Below are 14,169 nucleotides of genomic sequence, written 5' to 3' on the forward strand. Positions count from 1 at the left end.
CTGACTGGGAATAGAACCGTGATCATCTGGTTCACAGGCCCGTGCTCAATCCACTGAGCTACACCAGCCAGGAGGAAAAGCCTTATAATTTAAATCAAAGACTTTGTGTTTTGTCTTATGAGCAATGGGAAGCTGGTCAGTGGCATTAACTGGTTTGATTTCAGAAAGGATCATGCTAAGTACTGTATAGAGGATAGATGAAAGGACACAAATTTGGAGACAGGGAATCCATTTATAAATGTCTTGCAAAAATCCAGGCAAAAGTGGTGATGACTTGAATTAAGGTACAGCAGGGAAAACTGAGGTTTGGGGAGGCAAAATCACCAAATTCATGGTTGAATTGGTGTGTGAGAAGGAGAAATCAAAGGTGACACTTGGTTTCTGGCTTGGGCAACTTGGTAGTCCTTGCTGTCATGCAAAAAACGGGAGGAGGAGCAGGCTTGAAAGAATAAATAATGAGTGCTGTTTTAACATGTTGACAGATAGGAGACTGAGGTTCGGAGAGGTGAAATCACTTGACCAAAGTGATCGTGAGCGGCAGAGCTAAGATTTCAACCTGAGTCTATCCCACTACAAATTTCCTTGTTGCTTCAGCACCACCACACCTCCTCCCATACTCAGAGTGGGCAGGTGCACCAACCACCAGGGAGAGGAAAACCACTGGGAGCATTTATAATATGAATGAAATGCCTTCATGTAAGTGAAATTTGACTGAATAATAAAACAAAGGTATTTCCATAGCATATTTAATACTCTGTCCATGATGACTCATGCTGTCATCCTCTGATCCTAGAAGAGAAGTATTAGGATATGCTTAATATTGGGGAATGTTTACAATGTATTTTTCATAACAATTACATATGAGACAGCATGGTATGTGAGGTACAATGGGAAGACCCTGGTTTAGAGACTGGATACCTGGGTTCTAATGATATAAACGTGATATAATAATATAAATGAAAAGAAATAGGGTCATGTTCCAAGCATAGAAAATATGTTCACGCATATTGTAAGTTATACAATATAAGGGCAAATGCTGTTCAAATTACTCTTGATAATTTTTTACAAAGAAATAAAACACTTTAATTCTCAGTGTTTCAAGTATTTTAAATTATAGTGTGACATATGCCACTGAATGGGGAAAGAATGGTGTTTTTAATAAATAGTGCTGGGACACCTGGGCACCTACATGCAAAAGGATAAAGTTTAACCTTATGTGATACCATATACAAAAATTATGAACTCTAAATTATCAAAGGCCTATATGTAAAAACTAAAACCGTAAAGTTCTTAGAAGGAAACATAGATGTAAATCTTTGTGACCATGAATGAGACCGTGATTTCTTAGATATGACAACAGAAGTACAAGCAAACAAAGAAAAAAATAGATAAATTGGGCTTGGTCAAAATTTAAAACTTTTGTGAAATGGACCATAGTGGGAATACTTATACCACATAAATTGGCAAATGCTACACACCAGGGCTTGTTTTATTAATTGTTTAGACTTAAGAAAGTGAAAGAGCAAATGTTAATAATGCAGATTAAACTTAAAATTATGTATTTAGAGCTATTACATTGTGAAAAACACAGCAGAAATTGAGGAAACATTCTCCCAGCATTTGAAAACTATTATATCTGATTCAGGAAATAAGTCACTCATATTATTGACAAAGAAGTGACATTCCAATATATGTCTTTGTTGTTTTACTTTCATCTTACCCATCAAATGTAAACTAAAATATTAACCTTATATATATTCATGTCAGACCTACTCTCAGAGAGCATTAAACATTTATCAGCACCCCAACAATGAGTTATCCTAGAATCCAACATCTTTTACCACTTTACGTGTTGGGAGCATAAAGCCCAGGACCTGTCCAAGGTCACAAACAAGTAAATGGATGAATAGTCAACATTTGAATTATGTGCTGTTCTTTTACATTTTAATACCACCTCCCTGGATATCCAAGAACATGTGTTTTCCATGGTGTGCCAGAGTGAGGATGAGCAGAGAAGATGTGTAAAACGGTTGTCGTCAGCTTGACTAATTAAAAAAAACCCTCTCCTGGGTTCTAACAATGCTGTTTACCTACCTGGGGGATGGCGGAGCCAGAAGGATCAGGACACAAGAAGAGATCTGTCAGGTTCCTGTCTCTATGTGGGCAGACAGTAATAGGGCAGGCAAACAAACCTTGTCTCTCATTTGGACTTTCCTCTCCTTGCCCTGCGCCCTGAGGCATTGAATACCTCAGGCATTGAATACCTTTCTTGATACCTCCTCAAGAAATTGAGGAGGTATTCAGGCTTCTCTTCAATCAGGAGTGAACAGAGGCCTGGCTCTGTGGGAGATGATTTCGCATACTGACTAAAGCTTTCTCATTGGCCACAATCACTTGGAACATCTCTTTGATATTATTTTATTTACCTGGAGTCACCTTGGGAGGTGAACCACAGAATATTAATAATAATAGACATTTACTTTTACATGTAGCCTTGTACAATTTATGAGGCCTTTGTACAACACATGCACTGTCCTGTTTGAATCCCATAATAGTCCCGTCTGATGAGTAGGGTAGGGGTTAGTAAACCTACTTTATAGATGAGGAAATGAGGTGCAATGAGACAGGGTGCCCAAGTTCATGGAGCCAATTTCAGGACTGGAGCCCAGGTATAATGACACAAAATTTAGTTGTCTCCCATAGTACAAAAGTATTATAGCATAGTCCTGGAAGTATGCAGAGAATAATTATCAGTGATAGTTATTAAAAATAGCTGCCATTTATGAGCACTCAATGTGTCTCACTGCACTAAATGATTCATATGCATTCTGACTGAATCTTCATAGCGATCTTTTGAGGTTGATGCTGACTTCTCCATTTACTGAGGAAGAACTCGAGGTTCAGAGAGTTAAAACAATCTTTCCTGAGTCACACAGCAGGTGTCAGCCAAAGTATGAACCCAGATCTCAGTTTTCAGAGGTCGTACTCTTAAGCTTTTAAGATGAATGAATGGTCTCTGACACATGAAACATTTTTGTTAGCTGTGGAATATTTTTCATGTGTCTAGTAATAATGTAAGTAAAGAAAGGAGAAAGAGAAGAGAGGAAACTGACTGAGCATCAACTCTTCGGTCACTGAGTAGATACTCCCTAACAACCATATCTTCAGAATTGTGTGAGATATTAGAGATGAAGGGGTATAAAAGCAGACAACGCATGTGTTTGGGAATTGATATAAAGAAGTAAGTAAACACAAATGAATATACAATAATGTAGTATATTCTGGAACATTAATGTGGTAAATCCTGGAACATTATGAGATTGCTAAGAAAGAGAATAATGGGGGCAGGGAAATCTTTGAGAAACAGTTATTCAGGAGGGTCCAGGAAGCTCTTTCTGAGGAAGTGACGTGTAAGTTGGGACTTGAAGGCCAAGTAGCAGTTAACCAGGGGACAGCATATACAGTGGCCTGGTGTGGAAAATAGCCTGGGAAATGAAGCATAAGCCAGTGTCGCTGGTGTGGTCTGAGAAAGCCGTGATGAAGAGATGTGACCAGAGACAGGGAAAAGTCATATTACAAGGTGAGAATTTGGGGTTTTATGTCAAGTTCAGTGGGAAGCTTTGGAAGGTTTTTAGTAACGGGAGGGATGTGATCTAATTTATGATTAAAATATCACTGGCTTCTGAGAGGCAATGGAATTGTTGAAACAAGATTTGAAATGGAAGAGGCTCAGAAATAAAAGCAAGATGGTAGCTTGGACTAGGCTTCAGGTGATAGCAGTGGAGATGGGTAACTTTGAGTGGGTGAATTTGAAATAGGTGCCAGATACTGTCTAATTTTTCTTATTTGAGCCTCACAACAACCCAGTATTGTAGGTATTTTAAAAATTATTACAGGTTTTTTTTTTTGTTTTTTAGATGAGGAAGTTAAGAGTCAGAGAGATTCTTCAATGCCATGCTTTAGTTAACCTAAATATGAAAGGCAAAAGTGAGAGGTAACAAGCATTTATTTGAGATAAAAAAGAATAGCTGTTCCTTCAGGCAGAAACCCAAATAGGGTTTTGATTAGGAGACAAAGGCAAGGGATATTTATGAGGTGAGAATGAGAACAGTTTCATCTATAGAAGGAAGGCATTTCTGTACATGTAGATACCATACATAGTGATGTTAATTCTAAAGAATGTTTTTAATTTTCAGTCCAGTAGTCATCAATCCAGTAGTCATAATATCTGCCTTCATGTTATCTTTCCAAACAGTTGTTTGAAATTCAGTTTTGCTTTAGGCCTAATTCAAAGGTCATTTTGCCCTGTTTACATTTTTCAAAGGTCCAAGGCATAAGATGCGCAAGGCAGTTCCTCTGTGATGGCAGCTCCAACTCCACTTCAAAGTGGCTTCATTTGTATTATTTTTTTTACATTTTCCTCTGTATAACAATGATCATCTCATCTGTCAGGTGATGAAAATGATAGTCAGGACCCAGGGTAGGTGTCAGGGTTAGTAGCATGATAAAGCCTCTGTCTAAAAGGCTTCAGTCTTTTCCAGATGAAAGAGGTCAGTCAGGTTAGGGAACTTCTGAGGTTAGATGAGATTATGTCAGCCAGAGAACTGTGTGCCAGATCAGGCCACCAGGACCCCTAGATTTCAGTCAGTGTGAAACAACATGAAAAATGTTGGCTCTAGAAAGGTTAAACTGCGCATTGATATCTATAGTTTGAAAGACATGTTCAGGATAGATATAAATGTTCCAGTTCACAGATGAGAGAACTAAAACTAAAGTTCAGAGAGGGGAGAAGGGCTTGCTGGGGTCACCTGGAACGATAGTGACAGACCTGGGGCTAGAACCAGGCCTTTTGACTCCCAGCCCGAAGCTCCCACAGATTTAAGCCCTGCCATCTCTTTGATGGGCCTAAATATCGTTTTACATGGGGATATTCAGGGTGAAATGAATTGCATGTGCGAAGAGTGTGCTTTGAGTAGAGGAAGGGGTGTAAATCTCACCTCTGCTCCTGGGAGCTCCTTGCTAGAAACACTAGAGTCACTATCTTCCTACATAACAACCTCTTAAATCCCTAGACATAGGCTGCTTCTGAGAAAGGTGGAGAGGGGGCCACAGTTGTCCCCCAGATTCTAAACTCTTATTTCTCTCTCTCTACCCACTTTCTCCTTCAGGGGCTCTCTATGCTCTTCAAAGCATGCTTTGGGGAAAGGATCTTTTATCAGTCACTTTAGCATGAATTAAAGAGAAGTAAATCCCAATAAGGCAGAGGCCCTAAATTCTGCCTCTCACTACCGTGTGACCCTTGGACAAATCATTGCTCCTCTCTGGGCCTGTTTCCTTATTCTGTGAGAGTATTAGACACAATTTCTGAGGGGCCTAGTTCTGATCTTATGGGACCATAACAGTGATATTATGAAATCCTATGGGACCCCCCAATTCCAGGCATCTGGTACAGAGTAGGTCCCCTGGAACTCTTGCTACCTGTGAGATGAGGCTCAGCAGGTGGAATGTCATCCACTGCTGGGCCCTCCCTGCTTCCTGCTCCCTTCTCGTCTGCTCTCCCAAAGTCTCAGATGACTGGAAGCTCCCGGGATTCAGAATTGTTCTCTTCTCTTCACTTAAGGGAGGAGTCCCAGTCTCCACCCTTGGTCCTCATACTCATGCTCTGAATATAATTTGAGGGAAGCAGCTCCCTGCTTTAAAATATCTCCTCTAACCACTGGGACAAAGTGAGATGTTGATGAAAGAGCAAGAACTTTGGAGTAGATAGGCGTGGGTGTGCCATTTCATCAGCTCTGTGACTTTGGGTAGGCTTCCCTCCCTCCTCAGATCCCCAGGCCCTGCATGCTGTGAAAATCCTGTCTATAAAATACCTGGGGGAGGAGAAAAAGATGTAACCTCTTTTTCACTTAAGTGGGAAAAAGTCATATTAGAAATAAAACATTGAGAGCCATTCCTCTGCTTGCTTCCCATAAGTTTTCTTTAAACAACATGATGCCATGTAACAGCTTATTTTCTTTAAAAAATGCAATACAAAGTATTTATTCCTTCCACATACCTAAGACATAATTAGTGGGAAATACATGTTTATTATCATTATAATTACAATTGTTGCATGTAAGTCCAGTGACTTTACTCAGAAGGTCCCGAATTCTCTCCAAAACAGAAATCTGATTTAAAACTCTCCTGCCTAAAACTCTTCTGCGGCTCCCCATAACCTACATGATGTAAAGCCCAAACTTTATACTGTCATTCAGAGTTGTTAACACTCTGGTCCCAAACTGCTTTTGCAGTCTGGAGTCTCTGGTGTATATAGTTTAAAAAAAACTTGGCATTTTACCTTAGCCACTTAACATGTTTCCTCCTCTATAGTATTGGGATAGTAATTTCTAACTTATAGATGATATAATAGTAGCTTATGATAACTAAGTATTGCAGTTATTAAGTGCTAGCTATGTATAAGAATTTGACAAACCTAGTTAATCCTGAGAACAACCCAATAAAGTAGGTACTTTTATTTTTGGATAAGAAAATGGAAAAACAGAGAGGTTAAATTATTGTCAAATATAAACATTTAAATGGAGGTCTAGCTGCCATCACAGTCCACGGTGTCTACTGTTCTGCTATAAAGCCTCCCTTGAGGACATATGTTTGTTTATATTTTATTTTTTTAAATCTTCACCTGAGGATATGTTCATTGGCTTTAGAGCAAGAGGAAAGGAGAGAGAGAGAGAGAAACATCAATGTGAGAGAGAGAGACATTGATCAATTGCCTCTTGTATGCATCCCGATCAAACCTGCAACGTAGATATGTGCCCCGACTGGGAATAGAACCCACAACCTTTTGGCGTACGAGACAACACTACAGCCAAGCAAGCCAACCGGCCAAGTCAAGAACATATTTTTAAAAGGGCTATGTACACAGTAAGGCTGTGAACAAAGGCTATTAATCACTGTTATCACTTCCTCCTTTCTTGGATCTAATGCTCTGATTACACAGAGCAATTTACCATCCCCAAAGATACTTTTACAGCTCTGTGCCTTTGCTTATTTGTTCTCTCTTCCTCAAATGCTCTCATTTCCCTCTCAAAAGTATACTCTTTTCGTGACACCCAAATAGGCGACCACCTAGTTGGTGAAGTGCTTCTCAGCACACTGCCATGGCCCTCCACCCCTCAACAGTAGATAGTAAAATTTCTCTATCTTTTTCTCCTTGGCCTTTTCCACTTGGTAAATGTTCCATAATAACTGTTGAACTCACTAATCTTAAATAATATATTGTAAACTCACTGAAACCAGTCAAGGGAATTTTCTTTCCAAAGGGTCTTCAAGTATGCCAGAAAAAATCTAAGGTGATAGTTGGTTAACGCTTAGGAGAAAAAGAACAGTGTAATTCAAGGCATATCCAATAGGTGGCAGAATAGTCACCAGGGAGGAACTCCTTTGAAAAGGGGGATAGTCACAATAACTAATATTTACATAATGTTCACAAAGCTCTTTTATATATAATATCAGCATGAATTTTTATTCCCATTTGACAAATGAGGAAGCCTTTTCCAAATTCCAGAATCTTTTTGTAACATACTGTCAAGCAATTGGGTGAGGTGATTTCAAGGATCCACCAGAGGCCCAGCGACTTTCCATCCAAGTTATCTCCCTTATTCCTTGAAAATGTGTGTAATCTGACTTTAGGAATGTCCACTCTTTGGCTGAGGCTTTAAATTTTAAATATTTAAATGAAGCGAAGATGCCCTGACTGGTATGGCTCGGTTGGTTGAGTGTCATCTCCCAAAGTGAAAGGTCACTGGTTTGATTCCAGGTCAGGACACATCCCTAAGTTACGGGTTTGGTCCCCAGTGCATACAAGTGTTAACCAATCAATGCTTCTCATTCTCTCTTTCTCCTTCCCTTCACCTCTCTCTAAAAATAAATAAATAAACTATTTTAAAAATAAATGAAGCAAAGAGGAGAATGTATGAAATATTTTAATTCATTTGTGTTTTAAAATAAAACGTTTCAAATCTATTTTGAGAGTAACTTGACCTAAGTGGGTTGGATGGAAGCAGCGAGGCTGCATAAGGTCACTGGAGATCTGGAGAAGAGCCACAAAGACAGAGGAATTGTAGGAAGTTTCATTAATTTCACAGTTTTGTCGTGGGCCAACCTGGTTTCCTATTGCTGTAGCCACTCCCAGAGGGCTCCATTCATCAGGGGATTTATTATCCCAGGAATTTGAGAGCACACTTCGGTACAGTGTATAATCAAGTAATTATGCCTGGGAAGTTCTCAAGAAACCTTTCTTTCCAATCTCTAATAGAAGCTAGGAAACTGAGAGTCAAATCTGGGATTACAAGAATGAAATCTGGAGTAAAATAGTAAAACCTGCAATTCCAAGTTTGGCACTTTGGGTTAATAGAATCTCAGACTTCAATAGAAATTGAAGGTCAAAAACAAAATATGAAAGTCACAGATTAAACTTGGTGTTCCGATTAGAGTCTTGGATTGCCATTATTGAAATTTCTAAAGTAGACTTTGTGGTTGTAATTGTGGAATCTAATTGTACAGTCCAAGTTCAGAGAGTAAATCCTATATTGTGTTTCCAGTAGCAGCTGAGTTGTAACCACAGAATGTTCAAGTTCAGAGAGTAGAACCTTCAGTTTCAATAGTAGATGTGGGAGTTCAGTATTCAAATTTCAGCCTTTGAGTGCGGAGCCTAGGGTTCTAATAGTAGAATCTCAGGTTATGAGAATAAAATCTAGAGGTCCAATGGTTCAATTTCAGTTTCAGAGAAAGATCTTAGAGTTCCTAAACTAGAATATAGAGTTACAAGAATAGAACATGAAATTATATTATTCGAGTCTTGAATTATGAGATTGGAACTTTATTAAGTTCCGGTAACACAATGTTGAAGTTTGAGTGCTTAGCCTGAAATACAAGTATAGGATATGGGATTTGGAGAGCACACCTGGAGTTCCAGTAGAAAATCTTGAGGTGTCATAGTGGGACCTTGATGTATAATATTAACTTATAAAATGCTAAAATTGGAATCTATCATATTAGATTAGTTATTATTATTGAAGGTCAATTCTAGTCTAATCATATTAGATTAGTTTTAGAATTGACCTTCAATAATAATAATGCTAATGGTTAACAGGTAAGACCATATTATGTGCCAAGCATTGTTCTTAGTGCTCTACATGTTTCATTGTTATTACTGTATTACATTTAGTGCTCACACACACACACAAAACCTGTCAGGTGATTGCTATTGAGAGGTTAAATAACTTTCTAAAGGCCACACATCTGGGAAGCACATAGATGCTATCCAACTATAAGCAGTGTGCCTCCAGAGCTCATGCTCTTACTTTTTATTGTTATTCAAGTACAATTGTCCCCATTTTCCCCCAGCCCTCTCTGCCCCCCTACCCCATGCCTTCTCGCCTCCCACCCTCAATCCTACCTCTTTTGGCGTTGTGCATGTGTCCTTTACATATGGTCCTTGATGACCCTTCCCCTCTTTTCCCCTATTATCCCTTCACCCCTCCCCTCTGGTTATTGTCAGTTTGTTCTTTATTTCAATGTCTCTGGTTATATTTTGCTTGCTTGTTTATTGTGTTGATTAGGTTCCACTTATAGGTGAGATCATATGGTATTTGTCTTTTACTGCCTGGCTTATTTCACTTAGCATAATGCTTTCCAGGTCCATCCATGCTGTCATGAAGGGTAGGAGCCCCTTCTTTCTTTCTGCTGTGTAGTATTCCATTGTGTAAATGTACCATAGTTTTCTGATCCATTCATTTACTGATGGGCACTTAGGTTGCTTCCAGCACTTGACTATTGTAAATTGTGCTGTTTTGAACAGTGGGTTGCATAGGTTCTTTTGGATTGGTGTTTCAGGATTCTTGGGGTATAATCCCAGCAATGGAATTGCTGGGTAAAAAGGCAATTGCATTTTTAGTTTTCTGAGGAAATTCCATACTGTTTTCCTAAGTGACTGCACCAGTCTGCATTCCCACCAACAGTGTACTAGGGTTCCCCTTTCTCCACAACCTTGCCAGCACTTGTTTGTTGGTTTGGTTATGATGGCCATTTTGTGAAGTTGTATCTCATTGTGGATTTAATTTGCATCTCTCATGGCTAGTGATGCTGAGCATCCTTTCATATGTCTCTGGGCCCTCTGTATGTCCTCCTTGGAGAAGTGTCTGTTCAGGTCCTTTGCCCATTTTTTAATTGGGTTGTTTGTCTTCCTGGGGTGTAGTCATGTGAGTTCTTTATCTCTTCTGGAGATCAAACCCTTGTCTGAGGTATTGTTTGCAAATATATTTTCCCATGCTAAATGTAATCATCTGTTTAAGGTGGTGCCAATCACCACCTTCCCCCCTCCACACACACCTTTGCAATAACAAGTAATCTATGGTTGTAGATAAAATTGGGTCCCACACAACTTTCACCTAATAATAGTTTTAGCAGCTATTGAAAGGCTTTATGTGACCAGTTATTTTATTGGTGGTTGAAATATGGTGATTTTCTAATTTTGTCATTTCGTCTATATCTATTAGCTGATATTCATTTGAAAAGAACATGTTGCTGCCAACTGAGAATGAACTTGTATTCTTTTATTAAGTATATTTTATTGACTACGTTATTACAGTTTTCTCAGTTTTTTCCTCTTTGACCACCTCCACCTGGTACTCCCCTTCACTCCAGCAATCCCCCAGCCCCTTAGTTCATGTCCATGGATTGTACATATAAGTTCTTTGGCTTCTCCATTTTCTACACGATTCTTAACATACCCCTGTCTATTTTGCACCTACCAATTATACTTCTTCATCCCTGTACCTGTCCCCTATTCTCCCCCTCCCTACCTCCCAACTTGTAACCCTCCAAATGATCTCCATACCTATGATTCTGTTCCTGTTCTAGCTGTTTGCTGAGTTTTTCTTTTTTTAGATTCAGTTGTTAATAGTTGTGCATTTGTTGCCTTTTTAATATTCATAGTTTTGATCTTTTTTCTTAAGTAAGTCACTTTAACATTTCCTGTAATAATAGCTTGGTGATGATGAATTCATTTAGCTTTACCTTGTCTGAGAAGCACTGTATCTGTCCTTCCATTCTAAATGATAGCTTTGCTGGATAGAGTAATCTAGGTTGTAGGTCCTTGCTTTTCATAACTTTGAATACTTCTTGCCAGTACCTTCTTGCCTGCAAAATTTCTTTTGAGAAATCAGGTGGAAGTCTATGGGAACTCTTTTGTAGTAGCTCTGCTTTTCTCTTGCTGTTTTAAGAGTCTCTCTTCATCTTTTACCTTTGGCATTTTTTTAACTGTGATGTGTCTTGGTGTGGTCCTCTTTGGGTCCAACTTATTCGGGACTCCCCGTGCTTCCTGGATTTGTTAGTCTGTTTCCTTCACCAAATTAGGGAAGTTTTCTTTCATTATATTTTTAAATAAATTCAATTTCTTGCTCTTCCTCTTCTCCTTCTGGCATCCCTATGATTTGGTTGTTGGCACATTTGGAGATGCCCCAGAGTCTTCTTATACTATCCTTGCTTTTGGAATTCTTGTTTCGTCTTTCATGACAGTTTCTTCATTTTGTTCTGGTTGAATGTTTATTTCTTCCTTATGTTCTAAATCATTGATTTGAATCCCGGCTTCCTTCCCTTCACTGTTGGTTTCCTGTAGATTTTTCTTTATTTCACTCAGTATAACCTTCATTTCTTTCTTTATATTGTTGCTGCATTCAATGACTTCTTTGAGCATCATGATCATCAGTATTTTGAACTCTGCATCTGATAGGTTGGCTGTCTCCATTTCATTTAGTTCTTTTTCTGGTGTTTGTTCTGTTCTTTCATTTGGGCAATATTTCTTTGTCTCCTCAATTTGGCAGCCTCCCTGTGTTTGTTTCTGTGTATTGGGTAGACCTACTTTGTCTCCCTGTAAAAGGCACCTGCAAATTGTGTGGGGCAGAGCCTCAGGTAATTGCCAGGATGGGACAACACATATCATTGCATTGTGGCTCTATGTTGGGGGAGGGCTCAGAGAGGTGATTGTGCCACTGCCTGATTCTGGGGGTTTGCCTGGCACTTGTCCTGTTTTCAGACACTTCACCCACTCCCCATATATGACTGGCACTCTTCCAGCTTTTGCCCTGGTGTTGAATCCCAGAGTGGATGGGTTTTTGAACGTTTTAAGATCATGTGGACCTTTTAAGCAAAGTTTCTTGAAAATCTGGCAGTTTCTTCCACTGCCCCAACCCCCACTGGTTTTTACAGCCAGAGTTATGGGGATTTGTCTTTCTGGTGCTGGAACCCTGGGCTGTGCAGTCTGGCCTGGTGCTGGGATCACTGACTCCCAAGTTATCCCTCCTGATTTTTATCTACCATTCATGAATATGGGACTGCCCATGCCCATTCCACTGCTGCCTCTCCATGCCATCCTGCGTCTCCTCGCTTCTCTGCCCTATCTCTATATCTCTGCCTTTCTTACCCATCTGGATGAATGTGGCTCCTTTAAATCCTTGGTTATTGGACTTCCATACAATTCCATTTTCTGACAGTTCTGGGTGTTGTTTTGAGATTAAGTTGTAATTCTTTTTTGTGGTTGAATGAGGAGGTAAAGTGTGTCTACCTACTAATCCATCTTGACTGGAAGTCCCTAGAGTTCTTCCTTAAAAGTCATGATAAAACATTTAATTCTTTTTTCTTTACCAATTTTTAGAGTAAGAGTTAGTTAAATGGTCACCTCCAATTGTAGCAAATAGATTCTTTTCTTTTACTTCTTTAATAGTATCATTGTGAGTTTATAGACTTTTCTTTATTCAATATTCAAAAAACAGTGACAGTTGCATTTAGTTTGCCACTATTTTTTATTGTTCCAAATTTGGCCAGTGCAAATTCCTTTAAGCTGCCTCTTGTGTAGATTTTATGTCTCCATCATTGCTTAAGCATTTTCTTACTTTCTGGAACAAAAAGGAACCCCAAGTTCACTTTATACTTCCTCTGACCTAGAATCAGCCATTTCTCTAGGAGAGCCCTGATTCCTTATATTGGGGAATACTATGTAGAAGCCAACATCTGGGCACTAAATGCATTTATTGCTATTGGGGTTTCACTGCTTCTGGGCTTATTTAGTGGACAGAGCTAGATAACTTACATTTAAAATATTATGAGATAATATTGATTTTTCAATAAAAGCTTAAATTTTATGTTCTATTACATTTAGATCTGTTATTTCTTAACATGAAAATAATAGTTTCTAGAGCCCTGGCTGGTGTAGCTCAGTGGATTGAGCACAGGCCTGCAAACCAGAGGATCGCAGTTCGATTCCCAGTCAGGGCATATTCCTGGGTTGCAGGCTGGTTCCCTGCAGGCCAACTCCCAGCAGGGGATGCACAAAAGGCAACCATACATTGATGTTTCTCTCCCTCTCTCCTTCCCCTCTAAAGATACATAAATAAATAAAATCTTTAAAAAAATAATAGTTTCTAATAACATTGACTTATCTATTTATTTGCTTTATCCTAAAATGTACATGAAATAGTTGGAAATTAAATGCCAATATTTGGGCCCTGGCTGGTGTAGCTCAGTGGACTGAGTACTGGCCTGTGAACCAAAGTATCACCGGTTTAATTCCTAGTAAGGGCATATGCCTTTACTAGGAATTTAGTAAGGGTTGCAGGCCAGGTCCCCAGAAGGGGATGCGCAAGAGGCAACCACACATTAATGTTTCTCTCTCTCTCTTTCTCCCTCCCTTCCCCGTCTCTAAAAATGAATAAATAAAATCTTTTTTAAAATAAAAAATATAATACAATGATCAGTTTCAAGAAATTTAATATTTTTGTCCAACACATTGTCCACATACAAATTTCACTCACTATCTCACTAACGTCCCTTCTGTAGATCAGAAAACAACTCCTCACAAATTTTTCACATTCCTGCATTGTGGTTAAAGCTTTCTGAGAATAAAAAATCTGGCCACCTGGGCTAAAGAGTGATTAAATAGCAACCCTAAAAATGAAACTCTTGGATAAGGAAAAATCCTTCTCTCTCCTGGGAACAATTTGTTTACATTCCAAGAAGGTGAAGTAGAAAGCTTTACCACCTCTCCCCACGTGGGATCTGTTTATGTTCCAAAGCAAAGCCCTGTCTCTCAGTCTCTGGAAGGAAGGAAGGCAA

This window comes from Sturnira hondurensis, unplaced genomic scaffold (assembly GCF_014824575.4).
Source record: "Sturnira hondurensis isolate 20B ecotype Veracruz unplaced genomic scaffold, ASM1482457v3 Scaffold0004068, whole genome shotgun sequence".
Lineage (NCBI taxonomy): Eukaryota > Metazoa > Chordata > Mammalia > Chiroptera > Phyllostomidae > Sturnira > Sturnira hondurensis.